This window comes from Musca autumnalis, unplaced genomic scaffold (assembly GCF_047663935.1).
Source record: "Musca autumnalis isolate F117 unplaced genomic scaffold, ASM4766393v1 scaffold_1, whole genome shotgun sequence".
In the NCBI taxonomy this organism is placed as follows: Eukaryota; Metazoa; Arthropoda; class Insecta; order Diptera; family Muscidae; genus Musca; species Musca autumnalis.
Genome location: NW_027411644.1, coordinates 115468697 through 115489500, shown reverse-complemented (window position 1 = coordinate 115489500; position 20804 = coordinate 115468697).

Sequence of the window (20804 nt, the reverse complement as noted above, 5' to 3'; positions counted from 1 at the left end):
ATAGAGGTAGTTTTGAAAATTCATACCTATTTGTAAGAAATGTAGGAAATGGTACTAAATTTGGTATAATTTGGTATAATTTGGATTTGGGCGAACAGCTAGAGCAGGAATTCTGAAATTTGTAATTGAGTTTTTTTTTTTTTTTTTAATTCATTTATTAATAAATCACAAAATATTCAATAAACTAAACAATGTGGCCCCGCGCCATTATTGACATTACTGGGGCCAGTTGGCAACTAAACTATTTAAGCATTAATTCATAACAAATATAATAGTAATTAATAATAAGTAAATAATAATCAATATACTACAAGAAAATAATAAAATGAGAACATACAAAGTAAAGCAAAGTGTCAGAGAAGCATTTCCAAATTAGATATTAAATGATCTTTTACCCGTCTCTTAAATATTGATAATGTTCTACTTTGTTTTACAAACAACGGTATATTATTAAATTCATTACTTCCCGCATAATCAATACGTTGTTTCGTGACTTCGAGTCTACATCTTGGAGGTCTTAAATTCGACGAGCCCCTGGTAACAACATTTGTATTATTATTAAAAGTTATTGCTCTATCACCAATATTATGAATTGATTTATAAACATATACTAGTAAATGTTTCTTATACAAACCCCTTATTGGTAATATGTTCTTTCCAAAATCTTTATATAATGACAAAGTATTATATCGATTAGGCAAATTAAACACACATCGTAAGGCCTTATTTTGTAATGTTTGCAGGGATGTTAATTCGTTTGTCAATTTATGTCCGTACACGATTACCATATACTCTAAGTGAGAGTGAATCAACGCTTTGTACATCAACAATCTAATATCCACACTCAGCTTTGCTTTTAGTTTAAACAAAATCCCAATGGCAGAGGCAATTTTCGCCTTTATGTACTTTATGTGGCCATCCCACTTCAAATTGCTCTTTAATTGTACGCCCAAGTACCTTATTTCATTTACTTCTTGCACAAGACTACCTTCAACAAAGAATTCAAAGTTATTATTCATCATAGGAAAGGATGGCCTAAATCTTAAAAGTTTGGTCTTGTTTGGATTTAAAACAAGCCTATTAAGTCTGGCAAATTCCGCAACCAACGACGAATCTCTTTCCAACTTTACCCGTAGGACTTTTTCATGTGTATATGGGTAAAAAATTGCGATGTCGTCCGCAAATATTACTATTGACCCCAATAGGCCAAGATTATTTATATCGTTTACGTACAGCATGAAAAATAGCGGTCCTAAAATGCTCCCCTGAGGAACTCCACTGCAAATGGATCGAACCGAACTTCTACTTTCTCCCACTTGGACAAATTGAGTTCTATTTTCAAAATAACTTCTTATGAGTTCAAGCTCTTTGTTCCTAATGCCATAATAAGTTAATTTGTTCAGCAAAATATCATGATCGACTAGATCAAACGCCTTACTGAAATCATAAAAGAGTCCAGCTACTCCTGAATGCCCGCGGTCTAAACCCCCACAGATTAAATTAATCGCCTTAATGACTGCCGTGTCAGTACCACCTCCTTTGATGTATGCAAACTGAGAACGATGAATTAAAGAGCCCTCTTCGAGATTGCATATGCATGATTCTCTCAATTATTTTATCCAATGACGATAGAAGTGCTATTGGCCTGAATTGATCGACCATCGTATCTTCGGTATGGCAACAATTTTGTGATGTTTCAAAACATAGGGATACTCTGCTACAGTTACCATACAGTTAAAAATATTTGCTATTAAGGGGGATAGCAAATCAGAAAATCGTTTTAAGAATTCAATAGAGATACCGTCATCTCCAGGACTTTTTGAAGAGTTCATATTTAGTATGACATCTTTTACTACATTCATAGTAACCATTTGAAAATGAAAACAACCATTATGACTTCTCAGCGTTCTTAACAAATTTGGATTATCGTTTGCATATTTAGGTATATTTTCTCTTACAGTGGTTACCGAATTGACGAAATAGTCATTGAACTTATCTGATAATACCTGTTCGTCGTATATGACATCACCCCCTTCACCAGTCACACATATGCCCTTCTCTGAAGATTTACCTAAGGTTTTGTTAAGAAATCTCCAACACTTTTTTGGATCACCACTATATTTTCTTATATTATCATCATAATAATTATTCATGCAAACTCGGGTAGACCTTTTGATTATCCGACTAATTCGTTTCAAACGCTCTTTTATTGATGTATCCTCACGATGTCTTCTCCTCATTTTTAAAAGCTTGTCCTTCTCTTTTATCAATTCTCCTAAATGCTTATTTATCCACGGAGACACATCATACTTTTTTAGACGATTTTCAGAAGCCACCGATGTACTTTCATTAACAACATGCGTAATAAGTCGTATAAGATCACTTGACATAACTGAAGGGTCCGATACAGTTTGCAGTTCCGAAATTCCTTCAAGCAATAATCTTTCAACCTTTCTGTAATCGCACACTTTCCTTTTTACGTTGTAAGAACAATTGTCACCATGATTTGTCATTACCCTACAAAATAACATATTATGATCACTTAGATCAATTTCAACGGATTCAATTTTCATAGACACTTTGGTATTGGCAAATATATTGTCAATGCTAGAACCACTTTGTGGCCTAGTGATTAAATTGTGGCAACTATGATGATCAAATGTATTGAAGAGTTCCAAAATGTCTTTAGCATTAGGACCATTCAGATCAATGTTGGAATCTCCCAATACGATTGAAGAACAGGTAGCAGTGCTTTCTAACCTTTCCTCCATTATGTCTAAAAATACTGGTACATTACACCTTTGGGATCTATAGTAAGATAATACATGCAGCGCTTTTCCTATCATCTTTAAATTATGCAATCTAATATGGACAATATTGACAAAATTTACACACTCGCAAGATATAACCGTGTATTTAAACCGATTATTGACGTACAATGACGTTCCGCCGTAGCCATCGCTACGGCAACTGTGTACTCCACTAAAGTGCGGAATGTTATATAACTGGGTACAATCATTGGAAAACCATGTTTCATTTATAGCTAAAATTGGAGTTGGAGTGTCGGATTGAGGCAGTTTTGGAAATTCGTACTTATTGATACGAAAAGTACAAAATGGTACTAAATTTGGTACAATTTTGATTAGGGTGAACGGAATCCTGAGATTTGCAATTAAGATTACTGTTGGAATTTAGGATTAATGTAGTTTTGGAAATTCATGCTTATGGGTTCAAAAAGTACTAAAAGTACTAAATTTGGTACAAATTCGATTTGGGTGAGCAGATGGAGCTTGAATCCTGAAATTTGGAATTAAAATTACTGTTGAATTGTAGGTTTGAGGAAGTTTTGGATATTCGTACTTATGGTACGAAAAGTACAAAATGGTACTAAATTTGATACAATTCGGAACGGATAGAGCTGGAATCCTGAGATTTGGAATTAAGATTACTGTTGGAGAGTAATCTTGAGATATGGAGGTAGTTTTGGAAATTCGCATATGTGGATACGAAAAGTAATAAACAGTTTCAAATTTGCAAATTTGGAACAATTTAAATTTGATACAATTCGGAACGGATAGAGATGGAATCCTGAGATTTGGAATTAAGATTACTGTTGGAGAGTAATATTGAGGTATGGAGGTAGGTTTGCAAATTCGCATATATGGGTACGAAAAGTACTAAACAGCACTAAATTTGGAACAATTTGGATTTGGGTGAATGGAGCTGCCATCCTGAGATTTCGAATTAAGATTACTGTTGGAGTGAAGGTTCGCGATATGGAGGTAATTGTGAGAATTCGCATGTATGGGTTTGAAGAGTACTAAATGGTACGAAATTTGGTACAATTTGTATTTGGGTGAACGGATGGATGTAGAGCTGGAATCCTGAGATTTGGAGTTAAGATTACTGTTGGATTTTAGGTTTTAAGTAGTTTTGGAGATTTGGGTAAAGGGGTGGAGCTGGATTACTGTTAGAATTTAGGATTGAGATAGTTTTGGAAATTCGTACTTATGGGCACGAAAAGTACTAAAGAAATACGTACCAAAGGTATTCTAAAATTTATTATATTAGATGTGGATGTGGTTTTGGAAGTACCTGCTATGAGTATACGAAGAATACTAAATGCTACTTAATTTGGTATCGGCGTAGGGGTATTCCGAAATTTGGTATTATGTGAAATTTTGTGTATAGTTGGTTTTTGCAAATACTTTAGTGGGTACAAAAGGTACTACATACTGAATTGGGTCTGGGGATAGACTTGGAATTCGGAAGTTTGGAACTGAGGTCAGTGTTGCTGTGTTGGGAAGAGCTTTGGACATATCTTCCGTAGGTAAACGAATAATACAAAAACTTGGTAATTGGTACTCCCAATACAAAAGGTGTACGGATAGAGTTTGAATTCTGAATTTTGGTATTAGGGGCAGTGTTGGTGTGTACGGTTGTGATGTGTAGGTGGTTTTGGAAATGCATACTATAAGTGTACGAAAATTACTAAATTTAGTATTGGAAAAAACGTTTAGTTTTATGTGAAGGAATATAATTGGAATTTAAAATCTGGGGTTAGGGTTGAGATATAGAGACGGTTATGGAAAATATGGTTATAAGTTATATAGTTATAAAATAATTAATGGTACTAAATTTAGTATTGGCTGATGGAATATATCTGGAAAATGCGTACTCTATGTCCAAAAAAGTAATAAATAGTATTATTGAATGAAGGCCAATGATTCTATGCGTAATAGGTTAACATGAAAATATGGTTCTTGAAATTCAAACTACTCGAATGGCCTGTTTCACTAAGACGATTTCAATTGTACGAACATCTACCAAACTTTTGTTTTTTTGAAACATTTTTAAACTTATTTTTGTTTTCAAACAAACAAAAAATTCTACATAACAGGTAATAATTTGAACGAATTTGGTCTCACAGAAACCGGCAAAAGGGGGGCGGAAAATAGTAATGTTGTGCCGTTGGCATAGGAAAGGTTAGGAATTTTGAAATTTTCAAATTTCATTTTAATTATTCTGGAATAAATAAAACGGGGGTCTGTTTGCATCCTCTTTTCTATAAATGACAACATTTTGCTAACGAAGTAGCGGGTACATGCTAGTATATCAAATAAAAACTACGAAATATTTTTCAACAATAAAAATTCAAGCTACAGGAAAATAGATTATGATTTCAGATGAAAAACAAATCTACCAAAATGTTTCGTCGTTTTTTTGGAAAAAAAAATCACGGATAATGGCTTTTGTTGGGCTTTACAAGTGGGGGTATCTTAAAGATATAGTAAATTTTGGAAGTGGGTCTTATTTAGGAGTAATTCCTTTCGATAGATATCGCGTCCACCAATCATTTCAGTTGGTAACCGTATAATTTAAAGCCATTATAACTGGAAGCATAAACTTGCCTACGAAAAACATAATATCATTGTAAACACAACCACAAGGATTACCTTCGGTAAAATTTTCCAAAGTATCTTTAAAGATACCTTAAACTGTACTTAAACAAACATGTTGAACATTTGTGAAGTAGATAACCAGAGTATTGGACCGATATGGACCATTTTTATACCCTTCACCACAATATGGAGGGTACAATTAAATTTGTCATTCCGTTTGTAACACATCGAAATATTCAGCGGAGACCCTATAAAGTATACATATTCTTGATCAGGGTAAAATTCCAAGTCGGTATAACCAAGTCCATCTGTCTGTCCGTCTGTTGAAATCACGATACAGCTCGCAATTTTTAAGATAGAGCTTTGTAATTTGGTATAGAAGTTTCTATTACTACGATGTTTGGTATTACAAATGGGCTATATCGGTCCACGTTTTGATGCAACCCCCATACAACGGTACCACCCGATTTTCGTTATTTTTAAGAGCTTCATTATCACACCCAAATGACTGAAATTCTGTACTTAGTCTTCGTTGGAGGTATAAAACTTTTCCCCAGAATTCGGTATAGAACCACGCCTTCATATAGCCCCCATTGAACGGTACCTCCTTATTTGCGGTATTTTGAAGGTTGTGGCCTCAATATTCCACCGAAATGTCGGAAATTTGGTATTTAGTCTTCGTTAATGGTATAAAACTTTCCTCCAGAAATGTGTCGGTACGGGTCCACGCCTTAATATAGCCCCCATAGAATGGTACCAAAACATGGTATTGCTGCGGCGGAGATAGGTGGCGATACTAGCCCCCATAGAATGGTACCAAAACATGGTATTGCTGCGGCGGAGATAGGTGGCGATACTAGCTAAAAGTTTATGTGAAGTTAGTAAAAAAACAAAAAGAAAAAATCATGATTTAACATATTTTTTTGGCTGTTATTATTAATGCACAAGGAAAATAATATAGAAAATAGGCTCATACCTTGAATAATATATATATATATATATATACTAGCTGACCCGGTTCCGCGTTGCTGGCCCGTCGTTTTGGATTTCCGTGTAAGGCTTAGTAATCTATCTACAATATATCTATTTAATATTAGGTCTGTACGATAACCCAAAAAGTTGTACAAATTCGTACAAATTTTTACTGAATGCTGTTCGATAACAAAATTATCCAGCAAAAGAGAGCGATTTTGGAGGGTTTTTTGGAGAGTTTTGTGACTGAGAACTTGCAAATTTTTGCTGGGAAAATTTGTCCCACACACACCTATTGATACCTCTAGATATTCGAACCGAATTGACGATAAATCGACGTTTTGGGATAACCCTCATGCAATGGTATCTCCAGATGTATAATAGAATATTACTTTAATTAAAGCCTCCACCATAATATGAAGGGTATAATTAACTTTATGATTCTGTTTGTAAACCATGATCTGTTTGTAAATAAAGTATATATTCGTGATCAACATAAAAAATAAGTGAATATAACGATGTCCGTCTATCTGTTGAAATCAAGATACAGCTCGCGATATTTGACACAGAGCTTTTCAATCTGGTACAGAAGTTTTTATTTTTTCTCGTAGTATGTTTGGTATTGAAAATTGGTTATATCAGTTCACATTTTGATATAGCACCGACTGACCGCCCGATTATCGGATTGTTTAAGGTTTTAGCCGCATTATCCTACCGAAATGACAATACTTAGGAGTTTAGTCTCCCTTAGTGGCATAAAGCATTTTTGCAAAGGATTATCAGCATATGCCCACGTTTTGATAGAACTACCCTAGAAAGGTACCGCCCGAGTGTCTATATTTTGGAGGTTTTAGTCTCATTATCCCACCGAAATGGCAATTTGATATTTAGTATTCAGTGTGGGTTTAAAACATAGAATATTCGGTTAAGGTCCAGGTTTCCAAATAGTCTTTATTGACCGGTACCTCTCGATCTTCGGTATTTTCAAGTTTATAGCCACATTATTCATACGAAATGGCTATAATTGGTACTTAGTATCCCTTGGGGGTATAAACCAATTCTACAGAGAATTATCGGCATATCGGACGGTACATCCCGAGTTTAGATAGGGTATAAAACATTCCCACATAGAATATTCGGTAGAAGTTTTTTTATGTAGGCTTCATTGAACGATACCTTCCGATTTTCAATATTTTCAAGGTTTAGCGGCATTATTCAACAGAAATGGCTATATTTGGTATTTAGTCTTCCTTGGAGGTATCAAATATTTTAGCAGATAATTGTCGGTATAAAACCATGTTTTCATTCATAAAACCTTCTTGATAACAGAGAGATGTTTCATTGAACACGTTATTATTTTGCACTCCTAGACATGAAAACATATGTGATTTATAAAAAATGACTTCAAAATGCTATTGGGTTTATCTAGACTTTGCTGTATAAAAAAACGTGGTCTTGATCGAGTTATTTCAAGCACTGAAGTCAATGTTCATGCCATGTTTGCCGTCTTACCTACTAAATTTGTAAATTTAATCAGTAAAAATAAAGCTTTCAAAAATTGGACGCAATCGCGGTATTCTGCTTCCAAACACCCATTAATGGCAGAGGCCACAATTGCAATTGTATTAAGTACCAATACGTCTAATAATCTCTGGTATTTAGCGATTTGTTAAAACCCGTTGTTATAGATGCACCGAATTTCTGGCCCATCGCTTTAGTGACCAATGTACATTTTAGACGTTCTAGTTATTTAACCATCTTTGAAATTATGTTTGCCTGATTTCTCAATCGATTTTTTTAGAATTTCGGTCAAGGGACATTTAACGTTATTTAGGTTGTACTTTATTCCAAAAAGTGGGGTTGATCGCGCTTTCCCAATTATTGAAGCCAGTGTTTGTAGCGTTTTTGTAGTCACGCTTACTAAAATTAAGGACATTACCTATAATTACACATTTTTAAAAAATTGGGCTGACCGCGATATTCCACTTCCGAGATGACCACTCAGGATTAAGACAGTTATTACCATAGTATTGCAAGCAATTTTTAAACCATACGTTCAAAACTATCTTTGATTTCAAGTTTTCTTAAAAAATTTTGTGGGGGAGGTACCCTGGTCACTCCACTGGCCAGTATAAAAAATAGCTAAAAACCTATTCTCAGACCTAAAAACTCCACATACAAAATTTCATCGAATTCGGTCCAGCCGTTTCGGAGGAGTTTAATTTCGAACATCATGGCAGTCTCGAAGAATTTTATATATATATAGATATATATATATATATTTGATTTCAATTCCGTTTTTATTTTATTTGTAAAGCACTTTATTTGTTACGTTTACAACGCACAATTTTTAAGAATGAACACATGTTTTTATGATGCTTCCATCAGAAAATACAGTTAAAATTTTTCAAAACATTTGGCACCTGCAAGAATCAACAAATTTTTACTACGATAAAAAATAAAAAATATCGAAAAAATAGTACAAATTGTTAGTACACTGAATTTTGATATTTTTATAACACTTTTTCGCTCGTTTAAGTGTTATAAGCAGAAATACTAATTTTTATTTTTCTCCTATAAGCGCATCCACTGTTCATTGTGGGAAAATATCCAAATTTAATTTTTAGTCCAAATTTTAAATTCTGTTGGCATATTCGGACAAATTACGAACACGAAACTTGAAAACCAACTCTTGACCTCTCTTTTGCTGCAAATTATAGGCGTGTTCGTTTACTCAACAATTTGTACAAATTTGTACAAGTCAAGTAACTTCATGTAAACGACTAAGGTCTAAGGTCTGCATTATACTGTAGAGTAAACCAACAATATCCAGTAACAATTTGTACAAATTTTGAGTAAACGAACACAAAAAAAAAAGAACACACATTATGTCAATAATAAATGATACAAAAATTTCAACTAATTATATCAATAAAATAACGTGTGGCAATCATATAAAATAAATTCCGTGGAAAACTAGTACCCAGATGAAGTGGTGTAGGATATCACATGGTCGGCTCCGTCCGACTATAGTATCTCTTTCTTGTTTTCTGTAAAATGGTGTGAACGATAACTCTCGAAGGGAGCAATCGATTTGGTTCAAACTTTGCATAACGTATTATTCCTTCCAGTAGTGCGATTCTCTAACTCATTTTTTGAGTTACCAACAAAAATCGGTAAGATTAAAACGCAAAATAATGAATGAAAATTTCAAATAAAAGTTGACAACACTCTTGCTATCGGTAGAACTTTACGACTACTTTTTATTCGTCGCTAACTTACCGAAATATATCGTTAATTACCGAAATTGTAATCATTTTAATTTTACCAATTTTTGTCGGTAACTCCAAAAAAGTGTTAAAGAATCGCACTACAGATATAGATCGGATTCGATTATGGACTATATCGGTTCACTGCTTCAGCTACCTCCGACACAAAATTCGGAAAAGTGAAGTTTTATATCTCCTCTCGTTTTGAAAGTTTTTTCAGCAGATTGTCCTTGCGGCCCCTTATGACGGTACAGTTTTTTTCGGGGGCAAGTCCAAAGTTCCTGAGATAATGACCTAAAAGCAGGGAGGTTCTGATTAGAGCTGGTAATTTGACATTTTTGTAAAAGGTTATTTTCACGGTCCCTATTACAAGGGTACATTTTTTTGCAGAGTTCCACACATCTTGAGATAATGGCCCAAAACCTCCGAAAACCCTGCCGGCACATACTAAAATGATTATTGTTTAAGATAACTCTCCATTACGGTACCGACAGATTCCATAGTTTTGAAGCAAACTCGTGACACATCAATCAATATTAAATATTTTATATACGGCATAATCATTATGTTTGCTTCTTTTTTTGGTCGGAGGCTGAGCTGAGGGTATATTTTCGTAAGTACAGCTGACTGATACTTTTTTACTTGTTATTTTTCATTCTGTTACGATTGTATCAATGTCCACAATTTTAGTTGGAAGAGTTCTTTGGTCACTCGGAATCGCAAATGCATACCTAATTTTAGCTGATTCGGTTAGCTAAAAACGTGAAAACACCTGAAATCGGGACGATACCGCCACTGGGTCTATAAAAGGTTAGTTTTGGGACGAAGGTGCTCGATAAGGCTGGGTTTTTGGAAATTCGTCCTAGAAGGGTACGAAAAGTACTAAAATGTACTAAAAATGGTACTTTTTGTGGGGGGGGGGGGGGGGGGGCGACTAATATTCAACGCACAGACGAAAGGGCTGAAGCTAGAATCTTGAAATTTTGGGTGAGGGTTAGACTTGTGGCGAAGGTGCCCGATAAGGCTGGTTTTTTGGAAATTCGTAATAGAAGGGTGCGAAAAGTACTAAAATGTACTAAAAATGGTTCTTTTTGTATGGCTGACTGATTAATAATTAGGCGTTAATAGTGAAATTTGGAATTAAGATTACTATTGGAGTGTGGGATTGGGATACTTTTGGAAATTCGTACTTATGACTACGAAAAGTACTCAATTCGTACTTGTGGGTACAAAAAGTACTGAGTGGTACTAAATTTTGTACAATTTATATTTGGGTGAACGGATATAGCAGAAATTCTGAAATTTGGAATTAAGATTACTGTTGGAGTGTATAATTGAGGTAGTTTTGAAGGGTGCGAAAAGTACTAAAATGTACTAAAAATGGTTCTTTTTGTATGGCTGACTGATTAATAATTAGGCGTTAATAGTGAAATTTGGAATTAAGATTACTATTGGAGTGTGGGATTGGGATACTTTTGGAAATTCGTACTTATGACTACGAAAAGTACTCAATTCGTACTTAGACTTGTGGCGAAGGTGCCCGATATGGCTGGTTTTTTTTTGGAAATTCGTAATAGAAGGGTGCGAAAAGTACTAAAATGTACTAAAAATGGTTCTTTTTGTATGGCTGACTGATTAAGATTAAGGGGTTAATAGTGAAATTTGGAATTAAGATTACTATTGGAGTGTGGGATTGGGATACTTTTGGAAATTCGTACTTATGACTACGAAAAGAACTCAATTCGTACTTAGACTTGTGGCGAAGGTGCCCGATAAGGCCGGTTTTTTGGAAATTCGTAATAGAAGGGTGCGAAAAGTACTAAAATGTACTAAAAATGGTTCTTTTTGTATGGCTGACTGATTAATAATTAGGCGTTAATAGTGAAATTTGGAATTAAGATTACTATTGGAGTGTGGGATTTGGATACTTTTGGAAATTCGTACTTATGACTACGAAAAGTACTCAATTCGTACTTGTGGGTACAAAAAGTACTGCGTGGTACTAAATTTTGTACAATTTATATTTGGGTGAACGGATATAGCAGAAATTCTGAAATTTGGAATTAAGATTACTGTTGGAGTGTATAATTGAGGTAGTTTTGGAAATTTTTTGTTATGGGTACGAAAAGTACTAAATGGTACCAAATTTGGTACAATTTGGATTTGGGTGATCTGATACATTTGGAATCCTGAAATTCGAAATTAAGATTACTGTTGGAGTGTTGGATAGAGGTAGGTTTGGAAATTCGGACCTATGGGAACAAAACGTACTAAATGGTACTAAATTTGGTACAATTTGGATTACGGAGATCGAATGCAGCTGTACTCCTGAAATTTGGAATTAAAATAACTGTTGGCGTGTAAGATTGAGGTAGTTGCGGAAATTCGTACTAATGGGTACGAATAGTACTAAATGGTACCAAATTTGGTACAATTTGGATTTGGGTGAACGGATACATTTGGAATCCTGAAATTCGGAATTACGATTACTGTTGGAGTGTTGATAGAGGTAGGTTTGGAAATTCGTACTTTGGATACGAATAGTACTAAATGGTACCAAATTTGGTACAATTTGGATTTGGGTTAACGGATACATTTGGAATCCTGAAATTCGGAATTACGATTACTGTTGGAGTGTTGATAGAGGTAGGTTTGGAAATTCGTACTTTGTATACGAGAAGTACTAAATAGTACCAAATTTGGTACAATTTGGATTTGGGTGCACGGATATAGCTGAAATCCCGAGATTTAAAATAAGGAATACTGTTGGAGTGTAGGATTGATACAATTTTGGAAATTTTTAGTTATGGGTAGGAAAAGTACTATATGGTACTAATTTGGATTTCAGGGATACATTTGGAATCGTGAGGTTGGAAATCGTAGGTTTGGAAATTCGTACTTTGGATACGAATAGTACTAAGTGGTACCAAATTTGGATTTGAGTTATCGGATGTATCTGGAATCCTGAAATTCGGAATTAAGCTTATTGTTTGAACATAGCACTGAGGTAGTTTTGAAAATTCGTATTTATGGGTACGAAAAGTACTAAATGGTACCAAATTTGGTACAATTTGGATTTGGGTGAACGGATATAGCTGGAATCCCGAGAATCGGAATAAGGATTACTGTTGGTGTGTAGGATTGATGAAGTTTTTGAAATTTTCAGTTATAGGTACGAAAAGTAATAAATGGTACCAAATTTGGTTCAATTTTAATTTGTGTGATCGGATAATATTTGGAATCCTGAAATTCGGATTTACGATTACTGTTGGAGTGTTGATAGAGCTAGGTTTGAAAATTCGTACTTTGGATACGAAAAGTACTAAATGGTACCAAATTTGGATAACGGTGATCGGATGCAGCTGTAATCCCGAAACTTGGAATTAAGATTACTGTTGGCGTGTAGGATTGAGGTAGTTGTGGAAATTCGTACTCATGGGTACGAATAGTACTAAATGGTACCAAATTTGGTACAATTTGGATTTGGGTGAACGGATATAGCTAGAATCCCGTGATTTGGAAAAAGAGTACTGTTGGAGTGCAGGATTGATAAAGTTTTGGAAATTTTTAGTTATGGGTAGGAAAAGCACTAAATGGTACTACATTTGGTACAATTTGGATTTAAGTGATAGGATACATTTGGAATCGTGAAATTCGGAATTAAAATTGATGTTGGAGTGTTGATAGAGGTAGGTTTAGAAATTCGTACTTTGGATACAAATAGTACTAAATGGTACCAATTTTGGATTTGAGTGATCGGATATATGTGGAATCCTGAAATTCGGAATTAAGTTTATTGTTCAAACAATAGCACTGAGGTAGTTTTGAAAAGTTGTACTTATGGGTTCGAAAAGTACTAAATGGTACTAAATTTGGTACAATTTGGATTTCGGTGATCTGATGCAGCTGCAATCCTCAAATTTGGAATTAAAATACCTGTTGAAGTGTAGAATTGAGGTAGTTTTGGAAGTTCTTGGTTATGGGTGCGAAAAGTACTAAATGGTACCAAATTTGGTACAATTCGGATTTGCGCGAACGGGTACAGCTGTAATCTTGACATTTGGAATTGAGATTAATGTTGGAGTTTGTTTTGGAAATTCGTACCTATGTTTACAAAAAGTACTACATTTGGTACAATTAGAATTTGGTAGTCTTAGGTGTATGAAGATGGTTCTATGCATGGTACAATTTTGTATTGGACTAACGAATAGACCTGGATTCGTGAGATTTAGAATTAAGATTACTGTTGTTATTTGGTAATAGCGTCAGATTTAGGAAATATGTACCATAAATATACGAATTGTACTATATGGTACAGGATTTGGTACAATTAGGCTGTCTTGGCGCTGAGCACCCCAATTAAAATATCTCAACAATTATGGCTGGCTCTTGATGTGTAGGCGTGAGGAAAATCGGACTTATATGGTGCGAATAGTACTTACATGAAAATAAATATCAATTAAAATAGGTATTAGTACAAACATTTTTTCCATGTTCACCGTTCTATATTATATATTTTTTATTTGTTTTATACATCCTTTCCGCATACGAAGTAGCGGGTACTTTGCTAGTAACATAATAAGTCTTCATATTTTAATGCATTTTAGTTTGAGTGCACGGAGTAGCTTTCACTCAACCATAGACTAATGAAAAGATAGACGACGGAATGCTCTCACCGAGTATGTTCGAATTGAGTATGCTGAAAACGCAACTCAAAATAAAATGCCAAAAAATACAAGTTAATAAATATTTTGTTCTGGCAAAAGTCTACATGGGGTTAGTTTTTGATGGGAACAATGTCCTCAGACAAAAATATCCAAGAAAATATTGCCATTTTCCCCAAAAAACGTCTACGAAATTTTTTGAGTTTTCGTGTTTGAGTAGCTTGACTTCGCAAAATTGAGTATTCCGACGTCTATCTTTTCATTAGTCTATGCTATCTTTTCATTAGTCTTTGTCTATGGTATAGACCAGTGGAATGCATTGTGACTCACAAGAGAGCCCATGTGCTCTATGTGAGCGTAAATTGGTTATCGCTCACAGCCTGTGTAGACATAGACTAATGAAAAGATAGCATAGACTAATGAAAAGATAGCATAGACTAATGAAAAGATAGACGACGGAATACTCAATTTTGCGCCGTCAAGCTACTCAAACACGAAAACTCAAAAAAGTTCGAAGACGTTTTTTGGGGAAAATGGCAATATTTTCTTGGATATTTTTGTCTGAGGACATTGTTCCCATCAAAAACTAACCCCATGTAGCCTTTTGCCAGAACAAAATATTTTTATAGTTTGTATTTTTTGGCATTTTATTTTGAGTTGCGTTTTCAGCATACTCAATTCGAACATACTCGGTGAGAGCATTCCGTCGTCTATCTTTTCATTAGTCTATGCTATGGTATCATTCAGTACATTGCATGTACAGTGTTGCGACAAATTAGAATTTTAAATTAATTTAAAGTAATTTTCCAATAGATCTTTGGAAGTGAGGTGTACTAAACAGAACGAACAGTTGTAAAAATAATAAGTATTTTTGGAATAAGGTTGCCACAACTTGCCAACACTGTTGCACAACTTACCAATGTTACTGTGGTCTTGGGAAAAATGGGACAATGACTTTCTAAATAAAAAAAATGGAAGCGATCAAATATTTACTTAACAAATATTTAAATTAACCATTAAACATTTTAAGAAATAATAAAAATTCTGAGCATCGTGATACATTTGACATATATTTACTTAGCGTTATAACAACACAGACATATATTTGATGTGTGGTACGAAAGATTAGAATTTTAACAATAAATGTAAGATAGTAATAACCCTCATAAAAATACGTCACATAAACGTTTGTAAATACATGTGTATGTATGTTAAATAATGAAACGGTAACCATAGACTAATTAATGTGTAGACGAAGAAGTCATCATGTTATATGCGGCGTTTTGACTCAAACCAAATAACTTAACATTTTTCGAAGACAATTTTTGCGGGTTAATTGCAAGATTTTGTCCCATATTTATACCCTCAGCATTTATGCTAACGAGGGTATATACACTTTCATACGGGCAAAATGTGCCTCATCGAAATAATGGTTTTAGACCCCAAGTATGTTTGGACGAAAATTGTTTCAGACAATTTGGAGTCGATTTAGCAATGTCCGTCCGTCTGTCTGTCTGGCTGGTGCGCACGATAACTCTCGAACGGATGCACCAATTCGGTTCAAATTTTGGCTTTCGTAATATTTTGCCCAAACTTAGTTTAAGTTCGAAGATGGGCTATATCGGTCCACTCCGGTACCTCACCCACAAAAGTTCGAAAATGTTCGGAAAATTTGTGCGCACGATAACTCTTGAAGGGAGTAACCGATTTGGTCCATGCTTTGCCCATCGTGAAGTGTATAGCAGACGTAGATAAGGTTTCAATATGGACTCAATCGGTCCACTCCTTCGGGTACCTCCCACACAAAATTTCGGAAAAGTTCAGTTTAGGGCCATCTCTCGAATCGCTTTGATTTTTGTTTTAGCAACTTGTATTCACTGCCTCAATTATGATGGTAAAAGTTTTTTCAGGGGCAAGTCCATACTTCCCGAGAAAATAGCCTGAAAGTTGCAAAAACCCCCTATGACACCGTGTGAGGTGGTTGGAGCGGAGCGCGAGATAACTCTCGAACGGATCTGCCGATTCGTTCCAAAATTTGGCCTTAGTAATATTTTGTCCAAACATAGTTTAAATTCGAAGATAAGTCATATCGGTCCACTCCTTCAGTTACCTCCCCCACAAAAGTTCAAAAATGTTCGGAAAATTTGTTCGTACGGTAACTCTGGAAGGGAGTGGCAGAATTGGTCCATACTTTAAACATCCTAATATGTTTACTAGATATAGATCAGGTTCAAATATGGACTATATTTGTCCACTCCATCCGGTACCTCTCACACAAAATTTCGGATAAGTTCACTTTAAGATCAGCTATCGAATCACTTTGATTTTTGTTGAAGCAACTTGCATTCGCTGCCTCAATTATGATGGTAAAAGTTTTTTCAGGGGCAAGTCCATACTTCTTGAGCAAACAGTCCGAAGGGTTTAAAAACCCCCTATGGAGATCCATTATTAATATCTCCTCTTTAAAACTTTTGATCTTTAATCGTAATCAACTTTTTTTTGGTTCAAACGCCCAACATTTTTAAAGTCCCCTAAATACATACGTTTTTTGGGGAAAACATTTTTTTCAATTTATACAGGCTGAGGGTATATCTCTGTCAGCAAAGCCGACTGATACTTTTTTACTTGTTTTATATGAGGATATACATAGATCCGGCCAAAGACTACCCAAATATTGTATTTTACCGGAATAAATAGTTTAAAAATGTATATTCTTCTTCTTTATTTGCTAATCCGTATTCGGACGTTAGCGATCATACAATTACAATTTAGTGTTACCACATTTAACTTAACTAATTGTTAATATTATTATACAATTAAATGACATGTTTTATTCAATTATCAAAAGGCTTCGGTTTCTGGCGGCATTCAGAAGACTTCGTTCTTCTTGCAGACCCGTCCATTCTTTAATGTTATTTATCCATGTTGTTTCTTTCCTTCCTCTGGGTCTTTTTCCTTCAATATTAGTTTGAATAATGGTTTGGAGAAGCTTATATTTTTCATTTCTCATTAAATGACCCAAATAGGATGTTTTTCTGGTCTTTATCGTACGTGTAACTTGAAGTTCGGCATTTTTTGTATTTAACGAATTAATTTCGTGCCATTTCAATTCTGCACTTTATTTCTTTCGACATATCCCACTCATCGTTAATCTGGACACCAAGGTATTTAAATGTTTTTACTCTTTCTATTTCCGTATTATTTATTAACATAGGTGCATTTGTTTCCACATTCTTTCTGCTTACAATCATAAATTTGGTTCTTTTTATGTTAATACGTAATCCATATACCTCACTTCGACACCTCCAAATAATAGTATGCTAAGTCTAAAAAGTGAGTTTTGCAGGAGAAGCTCTCAAAGTTTGGAAATTTTTTTGAACTTCAGTACTATGCTAAGTCAATATTTGTTTATAACTTCTGTTCGGATTGACCGATCATTACCAAAATTAGATAGAATTTAAGTTAAAAGACGTTCGACAACTCCAAATAATAGTTTGCTAATTCTGAAAAGCGAGTTTTGCAGGACAAGCTCTAAAAGTTTGGAAATTTCTTTGACCTTCAGTACTATGCTAAGTAAATATTTGTTAATAACTTCTGTTCGGATTGTCCGATCATTACCAAAATTTGACAGAATTTAAGTTAAAGGACGTTAAATATAAAAATGTAAAGAACTTGAAAACATGCTAAGTCGACTTAGCATACTATTATTTGGAGGCGTCGACTTGTTTTCGTGAGTGCATCCAATAATCGTTGTAGCCCCGCAAAACTACTTGCTAATAATGTTGTGTCGTCGGCGTAACGAATGTTATTAATAAGCGTGTTGTTTACAGCAATACCAATGTTCTTTTTAGCTATGGATTCTGCAAATATTTGTTCTGAATATATATTGAATAAAAGGGGAGACAGAACGCATCCTTGTCTTACTCCCTTTGAAATTTGAACATTGTCAGTTGTCTCATCATCCACTTTAATATTTGATAACTGATTCCAATATAAATTTTTGATGCATCTTATATCCCATCGTCCAGCCCAATAGAAGTTAAGATATTAATCAGTTTGTCATGCTTCACCGTATCAAACGCCTTCTCATAATCCACGAAGCAGAAATACGTCCTTTTGAACTTCGCGACATTTTTGTATTAATACGTTCAGTCCAAGTAATGCTTCACGAGTTCCCATGCCTTCATTGAATCCAAATTGCGTCTGGCTCATATGTGCCTCACATAGTGGGTATATTCTTCTATGTATTATTTTTAGAAATATTTTCAGGGCATGACTCATTAAACTAATTAATCTGAAGTCACCACACGCCTTCGCATTATTTTTCTTGGGTATTGGTATAAACCAATTTTGCGGATATTCCCCTGTAATATAAATTTGGTTATAGTTCATTTAGACTAGCCATAAATCCTCGACTGGATTTAATAAATCCAGTGCAAATCTCATTGCATTTAGATATACATTTTGGAGGATTTAAATGGCAGTCAGCTGATGTTCGTTCATAGCACAATTACCAAGGTAGATGCATCAGCCCATTTGATCGAATTTGAAACGTCAAAAGAATTTTTTGTAAATTGAATTCGTCTCAAAAAACATACGTCAAGTTACAAATTTATTGTTTAATATTGAAAATGTTAGCACATTATGCTACTAATGCTAACTAAAGAGCAAATAAAGAATTATTTTATAGCAGTTTGCCCATATAAAATAAATAAACGAATTATTTTATCGTTTAGACATCGTAAATATTTGTCTTGGTTGATTAAAATCAACTTTGTACATCAAAACAAATTTATATTTTTCGCCTTGTTTACAAATTTTTAAAATTTAAATTATTTTTAGTTTAGCAATTCACCGATGCTTCTACCTTGTTTCTTGTACCAGCTTGCAACTTTTTGTATTTTCCAGCAACATGTTGCAAAAAACAGAGTTGTATACGAGGATTTATGCCAGATTTAAAACAAATCCACTCAATAGGAGGATTTATTTTTGTATGGGAAATTTGGTAGATTTTGGCTGGATTTAGCAAATAAAACCTGATAATGGGCTAAATCCGGCTAATGATGCTATATCTAAATGACCTATTAAACAGCTTCAATAACAGTTGTTTATTGTTGCCTCTTAGCCCGGTGCCTTTTTGTCTTTCATAGATTTTATTATCGATTCTAATTCTTCCTCATTGATTAGTCTTTCTGGAAAGCCGATTTGGTGAGTATTGTTTAGGAGCTGAGTTATAGTTATTGTCATTTTAAAAATTGAGTGCATATTAAACAGACTCAATTCGAACATACTTACTGAGAGGATTTGTTCGTCTATACGTTAATTAGTCTATGCGGTAACAACAACAAAATGCAATGCGTCATACTTTACATTCTGGCCAAATAAAAACGGGGACTAACGGCTTCAAATGTTGTCACACACAATGTATCTTTGAGCTGTACCACCGTTGGATGGCTAGATGGATGGATGTAAATATGTACCCCTTGTTAACAATTTGGCTTATTTATGTTTGCATGTCTCTTAGACGCCTCAGCAGTATTTGGTGATCGGTACATAAAGATAATGTCTGGGGGAAAATAAACATTTGATATTTTTTTTGTGTTTCGGGTGTTTCATTTTTTTTTTTTAATTTTGCGAAACATTTTGGAATTTGCTTTTAACGCAGAGAACATGTCCATAACAAAAGTCTGACAGCCAAGTGCTACTTTTGAAAAAAAGACTTGACAGTCAGTCGTCTTGCTGTCTGACTGTCTGTGCGTGCGTATATCTTGTCTTTCAAAATCCAATAATCTGAAGTGTAAAATGAAAATAGCCATCATTTGGTATTTTTGTTTCTAATAATTGTTGTAGTTGTTGTTGCCGTTCAATTATTTCATTCATTAAATGTTGAGTTTTTGTCATACTTAAAGTTCTTAAATTGTGGTTCTTCGTGATCTTGAATAATGATTTCCATATGGTGACCGAATCTTCGACCGTTGCTGATGACATTTATGGTCAGGGTGAAATTTGAGGGTTATTAAATTCCAAGTATGTTTGCATAAAAGAGAGCTCCGGGTATTTTAAATATTTATTCTTGTTACAAATTACAAGACAATTAAAGCAGCCATTGGATAATGTAATGACAAAAGCAATGAAGCTATAATTCTGACAGTTTTAGTAGTCAGCTAATTAAGAAAGACTTTAAAATAGGTATCTTCTCTAACACCACTGGGTACAGTCCGATTTTGTGTTCAGCTCAATGATATGGGTAGCATACGACATTTGCATAATTGGTGGAACAGTGTGAGCCATATCTATCATCATGGAGCAAAGTGAAAATGAGTCCTTTGCGGAAACATAGAAAGTGCGCACTCAGGTTGCGGACAATGGATAACCGATTTATTGGGTGACTGCAAAGCTTGTTTGGTGCTCCCCAAACTTCCAAACCCACGTTCATCCAATAAAAATCAAATGAGACTCCATCGATATCTGTTTTCAAATTACAGAAAAACCTTCAA